Source organism: Cavia porcellus, unplaced genomic scaffold (assembly GCF_034190915.1).
Source record: "Cavia porcellus strain 051 isolate PalLab524CR breed Dunkin Hartley unplaced genomic scaffold, mCavPor4.1 scaffold_20, whole genome shotgun sequence".
Taxonomy (NCBI): Eukaryota; Metazoa; Chordata; class Mammalia; order Rodentia; family Caviidae; genus Cavia; species Cavia porcellus.
Genome location: NW_026947503.1, coordinates 59948962 through 59969337, shown reverse-complemented (window position 1 = coordinate 59969337; position 20376 = coordinate 59948962). Strand labels below are relative to the sequence as shown.

The 20376-nt window shown below is 38.4% G+C and overlaps 1 non-coding gene across 1 annotated transcript; it reads left to right on the top strand.

Moving 5' to 3' along the window:
* The first annotated feature begins 759 nt into the window (after nt 1–759).
* LOC111758084 (U6 spliceosomal RNA) lies at nt 760–864 on the top strand. The gene has a single exon (XR_002792319.1). It is a non-coding gene; the product is annotated as a U6 spliceosomal RNA (small nuclear RNA).
* The last annotated feature ends 19512 nt before the right edge of the window (nt 865–20376 follow it).

The window sequence follows — 20376 nt, the reverse complement described above, 5'->3', positions numbered from 1 at the left end:
TTTCTTTTACATTTCCTTTTCTTTATTTTTTATTTTAAAGAGAATAAAACAAAACAGAACAGAACAAAGCAAATCAGAATAGAACAAGGCAAGCAACACAGTACTTCAAAACAAGACAACAGGACATCAACAGTGGCTACCATAATGTCCCTTGTTTTCTTCAAACTAAATTAACTCAAGCAATGCTAAAGTAAGGACCACCAAGGCCAATACACAAATAGAAAGAGGATCAATATCAGTTCAGAGAAATTCAAATTAAACTAGAATAAGACGTAACTATACACCACTAAAACAAAATGAAAAAGGCTAAAAGTAACAGCTGTGAAAAAGATACACTGGTGAAAGTATAAAACGTTTTGGAAAATGTTTCTTGTAAAGCTGAACATATACTTATCATGTGGTCCAATAAGGCATTTATCTTTAAAAACATATATACATATATGTCTTAAAGACTTATTCATAATAGTATCATTCATAATTACCAAAGCTTGCATGTCCACCAAAGAGTCCATGGGTAAACCAATTGTGTTATACAAAAGAGTTGTGCTGTACAATACAAACTACTCAGAGAGAAAAAAGAAAAAGATATAGATGCTACAAGAATGAATCTCAAAGTCATGCTACATGGAAAAAACAAACCCAAAATAAAATCTCAAAATCATACCACATGGGCAAAAAAGCTCAAAATACAGCAGAAACCTACTCTCAGATTGTCTAACAGACCGCACCACACACCATGACAGAAATCAGATCAGAGCAGCTCGCTTCGGCAGCACATACGCTCAAGTTAGAAAGATGCAGGGAGGACTAGCAAGGCTGCGCCGCAAGGATGACTTGCAAATTCAGGAAGCATTTCATGTTTTAAAAAAATGAAATCAGATCAGAGGTTCCTAAGGTTTGGGGTAGAATGTGCTCTTTATAAAGGAGCAAGAGAGCACTTTTTGAAGTGATCAACAGCTGTATCTTGATTCTGTGGTAATTATAGAAAGAAGAATATACAATTGTGCAATTCATTGTACACACATAGCACCTACAATGGGTACATTTCAGTGCATGTATACTATACCTCAATAAAACTGCTTTTTAAAAGCAATTGAATTGCTTTTAAAAAGAAATGCTGCCAAAATGATGTTCAGCATATAATGTGTGAAGAACTCACAAAAGCTGATTTTTACAAAACACATGAACAGAAGTCACAAAATAACCACAGAAATCAACAAGTATAAAAAATTATCCTGCCTCATCAATAACTCAAAAAATATAAAATTAAATGACCAAGTACTTTTGGTTTGTATTTGTTACAATTTAAATATAAAACTTCCCCCAGAGCCTCATGGGCTCAGAGTGTGACCTTTGGAAGGTGACTGGCTCTCAAGGAGCTGTGTTCATCAGTGAGTCACCCCACGGATGGACCCCGGCTTACTGTGCATTAGGAGGTGGGGCCTGGATGAAGGAGGCGGGGCCTGGATGAAGGAGGCGGGGCCTGGATGAAGGAGGCGGGCACAGGGTGGCCCTGGGAGGCTATGTTCTCACTCCAGACTCTTCCTTATGCTCCTGGCTGCCATGGGTGCCATCTTTCCTCCAATGTCACTTTACACTCTGCTCTTTCTGCCTTGCAGCCAGCCAGCCAGCCATGGACTGAACCTTATAAAACCATGAGTCCAAATCAATCTCTCCTCTTTAAATTGTGGTATTTTGCCCCAGTGATGGAAAGTGACTAATGTAGCACAAATAGGAATATAATTGATGTGATTATTGAAGACAATTTAGGAACACCCATCAAAAGTCCTTATCCAGTAATGTAATTTAGGAAGCTGAGAAAAAATGATCCAGAAAAATATGCCTAGAAAGCCACAGAAAGTATTTAAAACCTTCAGGCAGTTTGGACCTGTACCAATAACACAGGGCCCAAATGATGATATACCCATGGTTGTTTTGAAGAAGGATTTAAATGAGATGGAAAAGTATTAATTACAAATATTAAGCAAAAATGGCAGGAGTCATCTCAGTATATATAGTAAGACTCTCGGGACCTATTTTTCCTTAAGAGGATTCCTCAACCAAATTCACTGGATAAATTCCCTACACGCGGTGCACACTAACACAGTGAAGGCCTCAGCAGGTTGACTGACCCAGAGGAGAGGAAGCCAGCACATGCTGCCCCTGTTTGAACTTCAATAGCACACTGGAGTGGGTAGGATCACCTAGCCAGTGCACTTCAGAAGAACCCTAACCAACAAGGAAAGGGACTGGGACCTCCTCTATCCACCTGTATGAAAGAAACAAAAAATATGAGAAGAGGAAGCAACAAGAAAAAGTCCCCAGTGCCCAACCCTGAGAACATTGATCCAGGAGAGGTAAATACAAAAGATATTAAGGACAGCAAACATGCAATATCAGACACAGCATCAGTGTATATAAAGAGATATCTTTGGGACTTCATAGACTAATTCAAAAGTGAAATATTCAAAAGTAAAGCAAGATGTAAATAGATTAATAAAAGAAATGCTAAGTACCTCTCAAGAATACACAGATGGCTGGGCATGGTAGTGCACGCCTGTAATCCCAGCACTAGGGAGGTTGAGGCAAGAGGATCATTGCGAGTTCGAGATCAGCCTGGACTACAAAGTAAGCTCAAGGCTAACCTGAACTGCACAGTGAGACCCTGTCTCAAAAAGCCAAAAAAAAAAAAAAAAAAAGAAGAAGAAGAAGAAGAAGAAAACACAGATAGAAGAGTGGAGAAGCACAAAAAAGGAGAGAAATGTTTGATGAAGAATATAAAGAAAATGGTCACAGGGTTATAAAGAAATATATAAAATATATTTTATATATATTTTAAAATATATAATATATATTTGAAATATATAAAGATACGGTCACAGAATATAAAGAAAATATATAGAGTACATGAAGCAGGTTCAAAGAATTACCAGGAAAGAAAAAACTTCATTGAAAGCTGGCAAAATTGTTTGAAAGAAACTAAGGGTAGATTATCCAAACTGGAAGACAGGTTTACAATGTGGGATCATGAAAAATTTCTTAAAAATGACAAAGAAACAGGCAGTAACAATACAAAGGATAGAAGATGACAAGAGGATCTATAACTTATAAAGAATATAAATGAAGAAGCAGGGTTACAAACAAAGGAACTACAAAGGCTATTGACAGAAATAATTAAGGAAAACTTCCCAAGCAAAGGAAAAGGAAATGATATTCAGATGTACAAGGCATACAGAACTCCAGTCACCTACAATCAAAACAGAGCTACACCCAGGCATATAATAATCAAGACCCCAGAAATTCAATATAAGAACAGAATATTGAAAGCCATTAGAGAAAAGAAACAGATTATTTATAAAGGAAAACCCACCAAAATCACAGCAGACTTCTCAACACACACCATCAAATCAAGAAGAGCTTGGAGCGAAGTGACCTGAAAAAATAACCTCCAGCCCAGATTGATATACCTTGCTAAACTACCTTTAGAAATTAATGAAGAAACAAGATGCTTCCAAGACAAAGAGGAACTGGAGGAAATTGCGACCAGCAATCCAGCTCTACAGAGAATTCTGAAGGACATTCTAGAGAGAGAGAAAAGTACCAGGATTCCAGGAACAGTGGCCTAGAAGCCTCACTGAATGGAGCAGAAAGGGGAATAAGAATAAAAGCAGACAACTAATGGCAGAAAAAGAGCACAACAGAAATGAGGCAGAGAAGGTTGGCTATAATGTCTAATATAGATGGCCTTGATACACGAGAGAGAGAGAGAGAGAGAGAGAGAGAGAGAGAGAGAGAGAGAGAAACACAGGCGGAGTATATCAGGAGGTAGGGCCCACCAAGATGCTCTTTATAGGAAATATAAGTATCCTGAAAAAGGGTTTATGGACCCAAAATCAAATATGAGAAAACAATGTTCTATGTGACAGGGAACCAGAGAGTAATAAGGGCAACTATTACCAGTATTTGTGGATAGGTTGGAAGACAGGCTTTAATAGGTAAAGGAATACAACTAGAGATCAAGTCCAGGAGGGAGAAGGTTCAGAACCACTTAGGTAAATAGCAGGTTGCCCAATCTAAAAACTGAGGGTGTTGGTGAGACCCAAAAATGCACAGTGCACCCCAAGGGAGTGAAAGGGAAGGAATAGTCTTTAAAAAGACAGCAAAAGATATTGTTAATAGTGTATTAAAACCCACATTACTCACACCACACTGCTTAGATAGATTTTATTCTGTCCCAGTTTGTCCACTTGCACTAGATCTGAGGGCACAGGCAGCTATCCCAAAAAATAACATGATATAGTACAGTAGTCATCTTTAATTTCCTATTAACTTAATCTGGAGCCCTGTATAACTTACACTGTTTTATCATGACTGATTTTAGTTAAATCTGGTTTGTTTGATTTCTGTTTGGTATCGACAGATTTTATTTAAAACTGATATGATTGATAGTATCAAGTCTGAGAGTATAGGCAACTACACTGAAGATGACAAGGTTCACTACGATAGCCATTCTGGTTTGATTACTACCTGTTTTTGAAGTTTCACACCATCTACAAAGTTGTGTTTTCATTAACATAGTTATGTACTGCTATATTCAATTATACTATGTCTGTCTGATGATGTAGACAATTCTATTGAAGATATCAAGAGACAACACAGTAACCATGGTAGAACTCCTTGTACAATGGTTTTATGTCTTTTTCATTTTATGTGTTTATAGGAATATATTTTGTTTTGTTTCTCCCTCTAATATAGAAAGGATAGGAACACATGTTAAGACTCATGCATGCATAGAACCTATAAACAGTTTACGAGAACTGATCTCATAACACATGATGAAATGAACAAATAATTTGAAGAAAAAGAGACACTACAGTACCCGGTGCTGATCCCATAGTATCATGATGTGAAATCCAGCAATACTATTATTTTTTGTTCAGAATGATTTTAGCCTGCTTTGGTTTGTTTAATTGTAACATAAATGAAGATATGGATAACTGCAAGTATTTGTAAGTGTATAGGATTGATAACCATATTACTAAGTTTTTGTTGAATAGTGGAACAGAACTGTTTGCAGTCTCGCTGTTTGAATCCCCACTTTGTATGTTTCACTTTTGTATCTTGAACAACTATTTGTAAGAGAACAATATGTAATCATCAACTAGCAATTTCTTACTGTTTATTTTTTTCTTTGAAAGTATGTATTATTTCTACCCATTTTCTGTTTTGTTTAGCCTTTCTTTAAATTAAATTTTAAAAAATTCACTGGATAATCATTCAACCCATATCCATATGCTGTGCTAAAACTCAGGCCCCCTGTGATCACTAAACACCATTACACTCTACTGCAAAGACTTTGAACCAAGCACTGGCCCGCATTCCCAGAGATTACTAGGAGGTGAGGTTGGAGGCTGCCTTCCTGCTCCACTCCTTCTTATTCACACCCCAGCCTCCTCTGCAAGGACAGGGCATGTACGCACAGCATCCCTGGAACAGTTCGAGTGGATAGAAGTTGTGCTCCACTGTCCCCCAACTTAACCTTTGCACACTCATCAGTACGGGGGTCCACACTGCAAAACCATCTCAACTTAGAGAAACAAGCACTCAAGTTCACGAAAAGCAAACTGCACCTGTTTTCTGTTTTTCTGCAGAAAAGGTAGAGGAACAAAGGGGAAGAAATGTGGTAGTGGTCATAGATATAACATTATGAGGTCTGAATTTGGAAAATATGATGTTTGTTCGCCACAATGAGATTCACAGGCAGAACTGCCCCACTTACAATCCTCCTCCAACTTGGTCAACAGGGCTGATGATGCCCGTGGTGAGCCAGTTACTTATGTTATGGCCTAAAGTCAAAGAATACAGCGTCAATTGACCAGATAACTCCAGTGACTTTGTAAGACCATTAAAGGCCAGGGCTGGGGTGAGTCCTGTGCAGCATCCCAGGAGAGTTTAAGATCATCGCTCCCAGTGCTCAAGGACCTGCCCAGCTTACAGCCACACTAGACTAGGCTTGGGAGGTTTTGTGGCCTGAATAGATTATACCCAGTAACCTTCTTCAATCAGGGGAGTTGAGGACACATGAAGTGAGTTCAAGGGCTTTGGTCCTTGCCCAAGGAGAGCTTTGGACCATCATCCACAGTGGTTAGGTGCCCTCCTGGCTTCCTGGAACACTGGAGGTGGCACAGGAAAGTCTGAGGGCCTGACTGGACCATGCTTAGCAACCTCCATTAAGGTCCAGGAGCCAAGGGTATAGGAGATGATTTCCAACATGCCCTGGGGAAGCCTCGGAACAACACTTGAAATATGGAAATATAGGAAAATTACAAAACAAAGACCAAAATGCAATCTCAAACCTCCAGTCCATCCCAAGAAAGCCTAGGAGCCATGTACATAGAAGAAAATATATGCCATATACCTAAAATACCTGAAATAATAGCAACTGAAATAAAGAAGCAACTCCAGGAAGCTTTAAAGGAATTCAAATTAGAAATAATCTCCCAGGTAAAAGAAGAAATGATAAAAGTAATGAAAGAGATGCTGAAAACATCTAAAGATGACAATTAAAAAATCAGAGGAACAAAACAAAAAGGTAGAATCCCTGGATGAACAATATAACAAACAAACAGAATACATGAAGCAGATTCAAAACGATATACAAGAATTCAAAAATTCCACTGAAAGTTGTCAAAACCGACTCAACAAAGATAGAATTTCAGATCTCGAAGACAAGATTTCAGCTAGTGAACAGGAAAGAAAAGACCTTTTAAAAATAACAAGGAATCAGGAAATAATAATTCAACAGCTGCAAGATGATGCAAACAAAAACAAAATAAGATTTATAAAAATAAATAAAAAAGAAGGGGACAACATAAAGGGTATCAAGGAGGCTATTTACAGAAGTAAAAGCTGAAAATTTCCCAAACGTGAGAATGGAAACTGACATACAGATCAGTGAAGCATATAGAACTCCAAATAGCCATAACCAAAATAAAACTACACCCAGACATATAATAATCACAATCCCAGAAATCCAATATAAGAGTAGAATATTAAAAGCTGTTAGAGAGAAAAGACAGATAACCTATAAAGGAAAACCTACCAGAATCATAGCAGATTTCTCAGCACAAACAATGAAGTCAAGAAGGGCATGGAGTGACGTATTTCAGATCCTAAAGGAAAATGCCTTCCAACCTAGACTGATGTGCCCTGCACAACTGTCCTTCAAAATGGATGGAGAAATAAGATACTTCCATGACAAAGAACAGCTTAAGAACTTCATGATCACCAAGCCAACCAACCCTGCAAAGATTATTGAAAGACAGTTTAGATACACTTAGGAAAAAACCACTAAGCAAGGCAGACAATTAAAAAGAATGGAAAGATAAAGATGCAACAGCAGAAAGATAACATGTCAACAATAAACCAATATATAACAGTTATAACCATTAATGTAAATGGCCTCAATTCACCAAATTCAATGAAACAGACTGGCAGAATAGGTCAGGAAACAACATCCAACCATTTGCTGTATGGAAGAAACTCATCTAACCCAAAAGGATACTCACAGACTGAAAGTCAAAGGATGCAAAAAATATTTCATGCAATAGGAATCCAAAAAAAGCAGCGGTAGCTATACTGTTTGCAGAAAATGTGAACTTCAAACCAAGAATGATCGTAAGAGATAAAGAAGGTCACTACGTACTGGTTAGGGGAAAATGTCAAGAGGAAGAGGTAAGTACCTTAAATAAATATGAACCAAATTCCAGAGCACCCAGTTATATAAAACAAGCATTAACAGAAATGAAAAACCAAATTAGTAGTAACACAATTATAACAAGAGACCTTAACACACCATTGACACCAAGGGACAGATCTACCAGACAGAAAATCAGCAAAGAAATAACAGAACTGAATCACACCTGTGAACAACTGGACTTGATAGACATATACAGAATGTTCCACCCAACAACATCAGAATACACATTCTTCTCAGCAGCATATGGGTTGTTCTCTAAAATAGACCATATAGTAGATCACACAGCATATTTAAATAAATACAAAAGAAATGAAATTATTCCATGCATGTTATTAGATCACAGTGCCATGAAACTAGAAATTAATGATAAAAGAAACTACAAAATCCCCACAAACACATGGAAATTGAATAATACACTCTTGAGCAATCAGTGGGTCATAGAGGAAATTAAAGAAGAATTTAAACAATACCTACAAGAAAATGAAAATACGAATATAACTTACCGGAATCTGTGGGATGCAATGAAAGCAGTCCTCAGAGGAAAATTTATGGCACTGAGTTCCCACATCAGGAAAACAGAACGAATACAAATAAACAACCTGATGCTATACCTCAAACATCTAGAAAAAGAAGAGCAAGTCAAGCCCAAAGCCAAAAGAAGGGAAGAAACTATAAAAATCAGAGCAGAAATTAATACAATAGAGACTAAGGAAACAATGCAAAAAAATCAATGAATCAAAGAGTTGGTACTTTGAAAGAATAAATAAAATTGATAAGCCCCTAGCCAACCTCATTTTAAAAAGGAAAGAAACAGCTCAAATTCATGTAATAAGGAATGAAAAAGGAAAAATCACTACAGACTCTGTGGAAATATAGAAGATCATCAACACCTATTTCTAAAACCTCTACTCTCATAGGTTCGATAACCCAGAAGAAATGGACAGATTCTTAGAAACATATGAATTACCAAAGCTGGGTCAAGAAGATGTAAAACTGCTGAATAACCCAATTTCTATTAATGAAATTGAAAAATCTAATTGAGTCTCTACCTCCAAAGAAGAGCGCAGGCCCAGATGGATTCACTGCAGAATTCTACAAGAAATACAAAGAAGACTTATTGCCTACACTCCTCAAACTCTTTGATGAAATCTAAAGGGAAGCAATCCTTCCTAAGTCATTCCTGGAATCAAATATTACTCTAATACCAAAACCTGAGAAAGACCCAACTAAAAAAGAGAACTACAGGCCAACCTCCCTAATGAACACAGATGCAAAAATCCTCAATAAAATATTGGCAAACAGGATGCAGCAAATCATCAAGAAGATTATACACCATGATCAAGTGGGATTCATCCCAGGCATGCAGGGATGGTTCAACATACGTTAAATCAATAAATGTAATCCACCATATCAATAAAACCAAAAGTAAGAATCACATGATCATTTCTATAGATGCATAAAAAGCTTTTGATAAAGTTCAACACTCATTCATGATAAGAATCTTACAGAAAACTGGAATAGATGGTCTTTACCTCAATATGATAAAGGCCATCTGTAAGGGCCTTTACCTTAAAATCAGGCACAAGACAAGTATGTTCCTTATCACTATAACTATTCGACATAGTACTGGAAATACTAACCAGAGCAATTAGACAAGAGAGAGAAATAAAAGTGGTAAAGATAGGAAAAGAGGAAGTTAAATTATCATAATTTGCAGATGACATGATACTCTACATAGAAGACTCCTAAAACTCCATTGAAAGACTACTGAATATGATAAATAAATACAGCAATGTAGCTGGATACAAAATCAAAACTCAAAAATCAATAGCATTTCTATATACTAACGACAAAATCACTGAGAGAGAAATAAAAACAGCCACACCCTTCACACTAGCATGCAGAAAAATGAAATACTTAGGAATTAATTTCACAAGAGAAGTAAAAGATCCATAGAGGGAAAATTATAATACCCTGAAAAACGAAATTGAAGAGGTTCTCAGAAAATAGAAAGACATCCCTTATTCATGGATAGGAAGAATAAATATTGTATAAATGGCCATTCTCACCCTGTAATACTTTCATTCCCTTGAATGGTTTCATACTGTCTTTTTATGTTTGATACTATAGTGTATCAAGGTATAGTCAAATATTTCAAGGAAAGAGATACTATGGTAGCTACTGTTCTGTCAGATTGTCTTGTGGTGAAACACTTCGTTACTTAAATTGTTCTGTTCTGACCTGGGTTGTTATGTCCTCTTTTACCTTAATATTTTTTAAATAAAAAAATTTTTTAAATGGCCATTCTCCCAAAATTATTATACAGATTCAATGCAATCCCAATAAAAATACCATCAACATACCTCATAGATCTAGAGAAATCACTCCTAAAATTCATTTGGAGTGAGAAGAGACCTAGAATAGCAAAGACAGTTCTAAGCAGCAAAGGCAAGGCAGGAAGCATCACAATCCCTGACATGAAGTTATACTACAACTGTAGTAAAATCAGCATAGTACTGGAATCAAACAGAGCTGAAGATCAATGGAATAGATTAGAAGATACAACCACAACTACCAACACACTCAACCACCTTATCTTTGATAAAGGGCCAAACATCTTCACTGGAAGAGTGACAGTCTCTTTAATAAATGGTGCTGGAAAAACTGGCTTTCCATATGCCAAAAACTAAAACTAGACCCATGCCTATCACCATGTTCTAAATTAAAATCTAAATGGATCAAAGATCTGAATATTAAAACAGAAACACTAAATCTATTGAAAGACAAATTGGGTAAAAACCTTGAAGACGTAGGGATAGGTAGAGAATTCATGAACAGGAATCAAACCGCATGGAAAATACTTCTCTGAGTCAATAACTGGGATCATGTCTTATTAAAAATTTCTGCATGTCAAAAGAAATCTCCAGCATAGTGAAAAGAAAACCCACAAACTGGGAAAAAATCTTAGTGAACTGTCACTCAGACAAAGGACTTCTGTCTAAAACATATAAAGAATTTTAAAAATCAGACCCCCAAAATTCAAAGACCCAATCCAAACACGGGCATCTGAGGTGAATACATAGTTCTCAGATGAAGAAATACAAATGGCAAATAAATACATGAAAAAATGTTCATCATCATGAGTCATTCGAGAAATGCAAATTAAAACAACACTGAGAATCCATCTTACTCCAGAAAGAATGGCCAGGATCAAGAAAACCAACAACAAGAGCTCTAACGGATATAACAGCAAGTGTGTTTAGGGGTGTTAAATAGCTGACTATATCAATGTTTTTGGATCATTGAACACAGCTGTTTGCAGTCTCCCTGTTTGAATGTCCACCTTGTATTCTTTGATACTGTGATTTGAGCAACTATTTTCAAGATGATAATATGTAATCTACTAACAGGTGATTTCTTACTGTTATGTTTTTTTTTTGTAGTTCTGTATTACATGTACCCTTACACTGCTTTGTTTTGTTTTGTGTTTTTCTCTTTTTCCTCTTAAATAAAAAAAAAAAAAAAGAAAACCAACAACAACAAATGCTGGAGAGGCTGTGGGGAAAAAGGAACTCTCCTGTTTGTTGGTGGAGTGTACTCTGGTGCAACCACTGTGGATATCAGTCTGTAGACTCCTCAAAAAGCTAGGATTGGAAGTCCCATTTGACCCAGCTATTCCACTTCTAGGCATATTCCCAAAAGAACTGAAAACATCATACCACAGTGATATATGTGCATCCATGTTTATAGCAGCGCAATTTGTAATAGCCAGATCTTAGAAACAACCTAAGTGTCCATCAACTGAGGAATGAATAAAAAAAGTTGTGGTATTTTTATACAGTGGAATACTACTCAGCTATAAAGAATGATCACATTGAGATATTTATAAATAAATGGATGCAACTTGAGACCATACTCATAAACAAAATAAATAAAACTCACTTGTATAAATACCGTACAGTCTCCCTAGTGTAAGAAATGGTAACAGTACATAAGAGTTTATGGTAATCATGATTCCCCATTACACTGCTTTGAAGCCTTATAATGTTTGCATTCATTAGTTAGAATGGTTTTATCCTCTGTTTGTTTGATTTTATTATCTGTGATGGTATGAACAGCTCTTTTGAAAAAAACAAGACATTATAATAGCCAGTGCTGATTTAATATCATCTTACTCTGAAGTCCTACCATGCTTTTGTTCTTCTGTTTCCATTGACTCTATCATGTTATATCTTACTGGATTTTATTATGTGTGATAGTATAAATAAATTTTCTATGGAAAGTGAGATAATATAGTAGCCATTGTTCATTTTCTGTTATTTGGTTCTGAATGCCCTGTAATACTCTCATTCTCTTGAATAGTTTTATACTGTTTTTTATGTTTGATACTATCATATATGAAGTTATGCTCTACTATCTCAAAGAAAAAGACATTATGGTAGTTCTGTAAATTATGGGTTGTCTTGTAATAAAATGCTGTGTTGCTTGCATTGTTCTGATCTGATGTGCTTTGTTATGTCCTCTTTTGTCTTAATCTCTTTAAAATAAAAAATACCAATTGCAAAGGCCAGACATGGTGGCATATGTTTGTAATCCCAGAACTTGGGATGCTGAGGCAGGAGAATTGCTACAAGTTTGAGGCCAGCCTGGGCTACACAGTGAGACGTGGTCTCAAAAACACAAATAAAATAAAGTAAAATAATATAAAGATCATTATAGTTTTCTCTAAATTATTACAAAGAAGTTAGATACTTGTTGTAAAAATTCAGCACAGACTTTGACAGTGTTTCTCCTTTAATTCTGAGTTATTTATGTCCAAAGTAGACATCAGTAATATCCCTAATGGTCAGAGGGTTCACAACAGCAGTACAAATGGAAACCCATATATCACAAGTAGACTACAAATGCAATGTGATCCAAAAATATAGTTACGATTAAAAAATTTTTAATTTGTTATAGTAAAAGCACAGTGCCATGAACCCCCCTCAAACTACTGCTCCCACTTTCAACACATTTATCCCATCTTTCTTCCCAGTCTCTGACGCAGTTCTGAAAGTCTGTCCTTGTGAGTGTCCTTAGATGCTGTGATGGGGCTGCCGCAGATCCCTGAACTGATTTGAAACCTTTGCCTGTACTTGCCATTTTGACTGGGAAGAGCCCGCATCCCATCCTTCCAGGCCTGGTGAACAAACTGGATGACAGCACACATAATGCACACACTGACAGAAACTGCCACGACATTTTGGATCAGGTCACACAGGCAGCCACGAAACGTGTCTCTCAAGAACTAAGCCAGCAAACACAAACATCTTCAACACCTGGTGCTTCCTATTTTACATGGACCTTCTAAATATTCCTTGTTCTGAGAACATGAAAGTGCAACTTCACAGTTAAAAATATAACTTGCAGCAATGCATAGCAACCCATGCCTGCAATTCCTGCACTCTAGGAGGCTGAGGCAGGGGCATCACAAGTTTCAGCCCATAATCAGCGGACTCCAAGGCAGAGTGGCACATGGCAGAGGGCATCAGTTCATGGCAGCAGAAGACAGCACAAGCAACAAGAGCCAAACGGGAGGAGCTGGAGAAAAGACTCTTTTCATCACTTATATTGTATGTAGGACACAGCCACTTGGGTGTGGCACTCACACCCATAATCCCAGCATTGAGCCATGAGTCATTCACAAACTGTAGAAGCCCATCTCCCTGGTTTCATGAGGCTTTGGGGGACATCTAGACACACTATAACACTCTCTTTTGCCTGTGACTATATTTTAGGCAAGTAATAGTCATTTACATTGTAATTTTTGTCAAACTTTATTCATTTTCATTGCTACATGGTATTCGAATGTACAAATAAAACTGGGTTTATCACATCTACTACTAGTGGATATGTGGGCAGTTTCTATTCTGGGCCACAATGTACAACACCCCTATGATTATCCTAGTGCGTGTCTTTTGTGAATATAATGGATACACTTCTGCTGCATATATAGCAAGTATAGAAATGAAAAGTCATAGGAATACATAACTCCAAACTGAGTGGGTAATGCCAGTTTTCCAAAGAGATTGTGCCAATTGACATTCCCGCTGCAGCAAACAGGAGTTCCCTCTCACTTCCAGACCTTATCTATTTACAAGCTCGATCTCCACACAGAATGAAGGGACTCACAGAAAGACACTATCTGACACAGGCTGCTGACAGGATAAAGGAACTTGTGCAAGGAAAAAGAACACCTGTACACACAGAAGCCACACAGAGAAGGGTGCTGGGTGTGGGTAGGACACAGTGGGCAGGTTTTCATGGCTAAGTTTCCAAGAAGCCCTCACAGCCAGAGAAACAACCAAGGTTCTTCCAAGACTTCACAAATCCCACCTGCCCACTCAGTCCTCAACAGCTTTGGACGCTTTCCTAGGTCGCGACCACTTTGCAAGTTCCAGCTGAAAGCCTGCCTGCTCACCTTGAGTTAGAAACCAGAAATAATTTGAAACCTCTGCCTTCCTGAGTGGGTGTTTATGATTACCTGAGAATGGGAGGAAATCGTGTCAGTTCTCAAGTAAACCATGCTCTTAGCAAATCCATGTCTTGAAGCATTTGCTCAGATTCCTTTAATAGGCTGCAAACACCTCAAGGATGTCATAACCATGTTACTCATTTTTTATCCCAAACATTAATACACTGTGCAGACCACAAAAATACTCAGCAGAGGAGCAAAGATGGCGGATAGATAACAACCGGCTACAGAAGCTCCCTGAGATAGTCAACTTAGAATTCAACCTAATACAGAGTAGGGAGCCCCAAAAAGAAGGAGATGAATTCTCTCATACCAAGAAGAAATTAAGGCGACTTGCTGACCACCTGAGGTCCCGCCATAACTTACCCGGGTCGCACTGCGACTTGCTGAGCCGTCCAAGGTCCCACCACTTTGACTTACTGGAGTTGCAGTTACATTGAGTTTGGGGGTCAGCGAGCTGAACAGAGGGCTGAGTTGGCAGGGTGCCTATATCGACCTGAGGTGAGTCACGGGAGTGGAGCCATTCCATTAATCAGGGGGCTCCAGTGGATGGGCAGGACTGGCAAGTACAAGGGGCAGCAGTGATTTCAGTCAATTGTTCCCTTCCTGAACAAGATTGATGGAGTGAGCTAGGCCTGGGTCACATGACCTGGCTGAGACCCAATACATTATCCGAGGTCAAGTCCCTGCAGCTGTGGCGCACACTAACCACCCGGGCCCAGTGGGGCCTCGGAGGTGTGGCTGGTCCGGAGGGGAGGTGGCAAAAAGTAATAGAGTAGTGCAGGCCACAGCAGCTTGACTGATCTGGAGGGGAGGGGCCGCATACACTGTCCCTGTCTGCAACTCACCAGCACACTACAGTGGGAAGGCTCGTCTAGCCAGTGTGCTTCAGAAGAATTGTAACAAAGAAAGAAAGAAACTGGGGCCTCCTGGAAGAAGAAAGAAAGATGGGAAGAGGAAGCAACAACAAAAAGTCCCCAGGCCCCAACCCTGAGAACATTGCCCCAGGACAGATAAATACAAAGGAGAATAATAACAGCAGACATGCAATATTAGACACAGCGCCAGTGGAAATAAAGAGATATATTTGGGACCTTATAGGCGAGTTCAAAAGTGAAATATTTAGCCAAATAAAGCAAGATATAAGAAGATTAATAAAAGAGATACATAGCACCCCTCAAGCAGACACAGAGAGAAGAAGGGAGGAACTCAAACAAAGGAGAGAACCATTTGATGAAGAATATAAAAAAAATATAGAATACATGAAGCAGATTCAAAGAGATCACCAGGAAATTAAAAACTCTATGGAAAGATGGCAAATCAGCTTGAAAGAAACTAAGGATAGATTATCCAAACTGGAGGACAATTTTGCAATGTGGGAATATGAAAGGGAAAACTTTTTAAAAATAACAAAGAAACAACGGCTAGTGGAGACAAAAGGATCTATAACTTGAGAACAAAGAATGTAAATGAAGAAGCTGGGATATAAACAAAGGAACTACAAGAGTTATTCACAGAAATAATTAAGGAAACTTCCCAAACATAGGAAAAGAAAATGATATTCTGATGTATGAGGCATACAGAACTCCAGCCACCTACAACCAAAACAGAGCTACACCCAGGCATATAATAATCAAAATCCCAGAAAATCAATATAAGAACAGAATATTAAAAGCTGTTAGAGACAAGAAACAGATAACCTACAGAGGAAGGCCCATCAGAATAACGGCAGATTTCTCAACACAAACCATCAAATCAAGAAGAGCCTGGAGTGAAATATTCCAAGCCCTGAAAGAAAATAACCTCCAACCCAGATTGATATACCCTGCTAAATGGTCTCTAGAAATTAATGGAGAAACAAGATGCTTCCAAGACAAAAAGGAACTTGGGAAATTTGCAACCACCAACCCAAGTCTACAGAGAATACTGCAGGGCATTGTAGAGAGAGAGAAAAGTACTAGGATTCCAGGAACAGTGTCAGAGAGGCCTCAGCGAATAGAGCAGAAAACAGAATGAAGAAGATAAGCAGACAACTGATGGCAAAAAAAGAGCATAACAGAAATGAGGTAGAGAAGAGTCTATTCAAAACTGATATGATTGATAGTATCAAGTCTGAGAGTATAAGCAACTACATTGAAGATGACAATACTACGGTACTCATTCTGGCTTGATAACTGCTGGTTTTTGAAGTTCTATACTATATACAAACTTGTGTTTTTATTAATACTGTTATGTACTGATATATTCAATTATACTATGTCTGATGATATAACCAATTCTGTTGGAGATAACAAGAGAAAATACAGGAAACTTGGTAGAACTCTTTGTAACAGTCTTACATGTTTATCTCATTTCATGTGTTTATAGGAATACGTTTTGTTTTCTCTTGCTTTGTTTTGTTTCTTCCTCTAATATAGAAAGGATAGAAATACATGTTAAGACTCATGCATGTGTAGAATCTATAAACAGTTTATGAGAACTGATCTTATGACACATGATGAAATGCACAGATACTTTGAAGAAAAAGAGACACTAAAATACCCAGTGCTGGTCCTGGAGTGTCATAATGTGAAACCCAGCAATAGTATTATTCTTTGTTCAGAGTGATATTAGCCTGCTTGGGTTTATTCAGTCTCAACATAATTGAAGACATGGATAAGTGCATGTATGTTTAAGTGTATAGGATTGTTACCATATTTCTAAGTTTTTGTTGGATAGTTGAACAGAACTGGTTGCAATCTCACTGTTTGAATCCCCACTTTATAAGCTCCACTTTACTATCTTGAATAACTACAGAAGACAATCTGTAATCATCAACTAGTGATTTCTTATTGTTTATTTTTTTCTTTGAAATTACTTTATAGTATTTCTACCCATTTTCTGTTTTGTTTAATCTTTCTTTAAATTAAATTTTAAAAAAAGACAAAACCACAGTACCCAGTGCTGATCACAGAGTGTCATGATGTGAATTCCAGCAATACTATTATTCTTTGTTCAGAATGATTTTAACTTGCTTTAGTTTGTTTAATCTAAAAATAAATGAAGATATGGAAAACTGCATATATGTTGAAGTGTATAGGATTAACAACCATGTTACTAAGTTTTTGTTGGACAGTTGAACGGAACTGTTTGCAGTCTTGCTGTTTGAATTCCCACTTTACATGTTCTATTTTTGTAACTTGAACAACTATTTGTAAAATGACAATAGGTACACATCAACTAGTGATTTCTTACCGTTTATTTTTTTCTCTGAACATAGGTATTATTTCTACCTATTTTCTGTTTTGTTTAGTCTTTCTTTAAATAAAATTTTCAAAAAAAAGAAAAAAAATCTCAACAAATAGATTTTGAAGCAGTCCAGAGTGGAAAGACTTTAATTTGCATGATCCTAAGGTGTGGAATTAGGAAAAGAGATTACACCGGGAGAAAACTGTTCTGTGTAACTGAAGAAGATGCCTTAACATCATTTGCTTCAGGAGTTCCCACATATCAGAGCACCAGTTAGAAGATTCTCTGCTTACTGCATGTGTTTGTTGGACACAGGAAAATTGCCAAGGAACAAGGAAGGGCAGAAATACCTTTAGTCTATGTGTTCATCAAATGTGTAACACAGAAGTAAATGTGAAAGTGTAGCTGTGGTGAGGTCCCAGGGTACACTGTGACATCCAGAGCGGGGGATGAAGAGGGGCTTGCTCTGGAGCACCTCACTCCTGAGCAGAGTAATGAGAAGCAGACACCTAGCTGGGGTTAAGGGGTAAGCGGGCGAAGATCCAGGGAGGACCTGCTCTAAGCAAAAGCCCACGACCCTGGGGAAGAGGAGCTAAAAGAAGGCTGGGAAAAGAAAGAGGGATGCCCACGAGGGTTAGGTCATAGGGGACGCTGCAGACGGTGTGAAGGGTTTCCGTCTACCCCCACCAGTAATGACAGTGAGCTTGTTCTGACCTAACACCCTGGCTTCCTCTAACAGTTTTTGGTGACTATCAAGCAAAAGCATCTTTGGTGAAGTGAGCTGAGGAACTGTAGGATTCTGCTGTGGGTAAGGGTGACCACAGGCCCGGACAAAAATGCTCACAGCCATCACTCGGTGTCTGTGGGAGACTGGATCCAACACCTCTGAGGCCCCCAAACCCACAGCTGCTCAAGTCCCTTACATAAAATGGAGCAGAGTATTGCGTGTACCCTTACGCCGCTTTGGTTTGTTTTGTGTTTTTCTCTTTTTCCTCTTAAATTTAAAAAAAAAAAAAAATGGAGCAGGACTTGCACAGAATCACATACAGACTCCCAGCATCTTTAAACGTCTCGAGGTTACTCATTGTACCTAACACAGTGTAAATGCTATTAAAGAGTCACTCTAAGCCAGGCCTGGTGCGATAGTCCCAGCACTCTGGGAGGCTGAGGCAGTGTTAGACCGGTGTCGCGAGGAAGACTCCAAGGGCCTCGCTCTCATGTAAAAACAATGGGGTTTTTATTATTCCGTGTACACGGGGTCCTCCAAACAGATGGAAACAGAGAACCCTGAGTTGGGGCAAGGCTGGTGTTTTTAAGGATGAAAACCGCAAAGCAAGCAAGCATTGTTACAGAAGCCAATCATAGCAGTTAGAGCAGAACAGTTGGTGATTTGTCCATTTGTGATTGGTCAGATCATGAGGGGCGACCAGTGGGTCAGAGTTGATTAACTGTCTTGTTTTGCACAGCTTATTTTTAGGTCACCTAGCTCCTGTGTGGCTTGGTTCTGACATACTTCCCAATCTTGATTAGCATAGTCAGCAGACTTTATCTCTGAGTTTCCTGACATAATTACCTTACTTTAGCACCACAACCTTTCTATTTGTAGAGGGCAACAATGGTTAACATATCAATTGGGTAAGATTTTACAATTCTTTACAGAAGAGAGCATTGATTAACATATCAATCTTTTACCCAGGGGAAAAGGAAGACACACATTTACAGTTACAGGTATTACTATGATATAAACGAAGCTATTTCTGTGAAGAATGTACAATCTAATACAATCTGATGCAATTAACACAATTTGTGACGGGGCTACCGGATAGGGAAGACCCAGGATGTCAGGAGCTAGTACCTCAGGCCTTTGTTTTATGGCCTTTAGGAAGTTAAAACTTAACCTAGTTGGATTTGAAGGGAGAAGGGGAGGGGAAGCAGCAGATGGAACGAGCTTTCTTCGTCTCTTCATTCCCCCCTTTTTTTTGGGGGGGGGATGACCTCTAATCTTAGAGGTTTGTTGTAGCTAGGGGTTTATATTGGTGACGTATGACCATTAATTTGACCTGAGAGACTTGTCCCCTTATGAATTGGGTAATTCAGTTAATGAGGCAAGGGACAATGGCTAGGATTAGGATTAAGGTCACTAATGGTCTTATCAAGGGAAGGAGATAGGGGAGAATTCCGTTTTACATTTTTTAAAGGGGGCTCCCATACAAAGATCTTTAACAATTGTTTTTTTTTTTGCTTACAGGGGGACCAAAGCCGCCATGTAAGGTCAGCATTAATGTTATTAAAATCAAAACAAGCAAGCTAAAACAGTTCATGACCAGCATAATCTAACTATGTTTTAGTCAATTTTTAACTTTAAGGGTTACCAGTCTGTTGTGTAGTCCACTGAGTATGTCCCTCGTTGTCTGCTGTTTCCAGTGGCTTTACATGAGTGTAGTGAATCCGCGCAGTTTTTCCTGCTACCTTGATGGCAGTGGGGGTACTGAGCACCACGGTGAAAGGTCTTTCCCAGCAGGATTTGAGGGAGTCATGGTGGTGACATCGAACCAAGACTGGAGTCCCTGAGGCCTTGGTCTCTGAAGGCAGGTCCAAGTGTTTTTGTCTAAACAGCTGGTGGATCCAGGCCAACACAGGTTGGAGTGTCTGTAGGGACTTAAGATCTCGATTAGTAATTTTAGCTAATTTGTCTTCTGACAATCTTGGAACCAATGGCGGGGGCCTCCCAAACATGGCTTTAAAGGGGGAAATTTTAGAAACATATGGGGTATATCTAGCTCTTAACAGTGCAAAGGGAAGAAGGCTCATCCAATTATTGTCAGTTTTTGAAGACAGCTTAGCTAAAATGTCCTTGAGACTTTGGTTCATACGT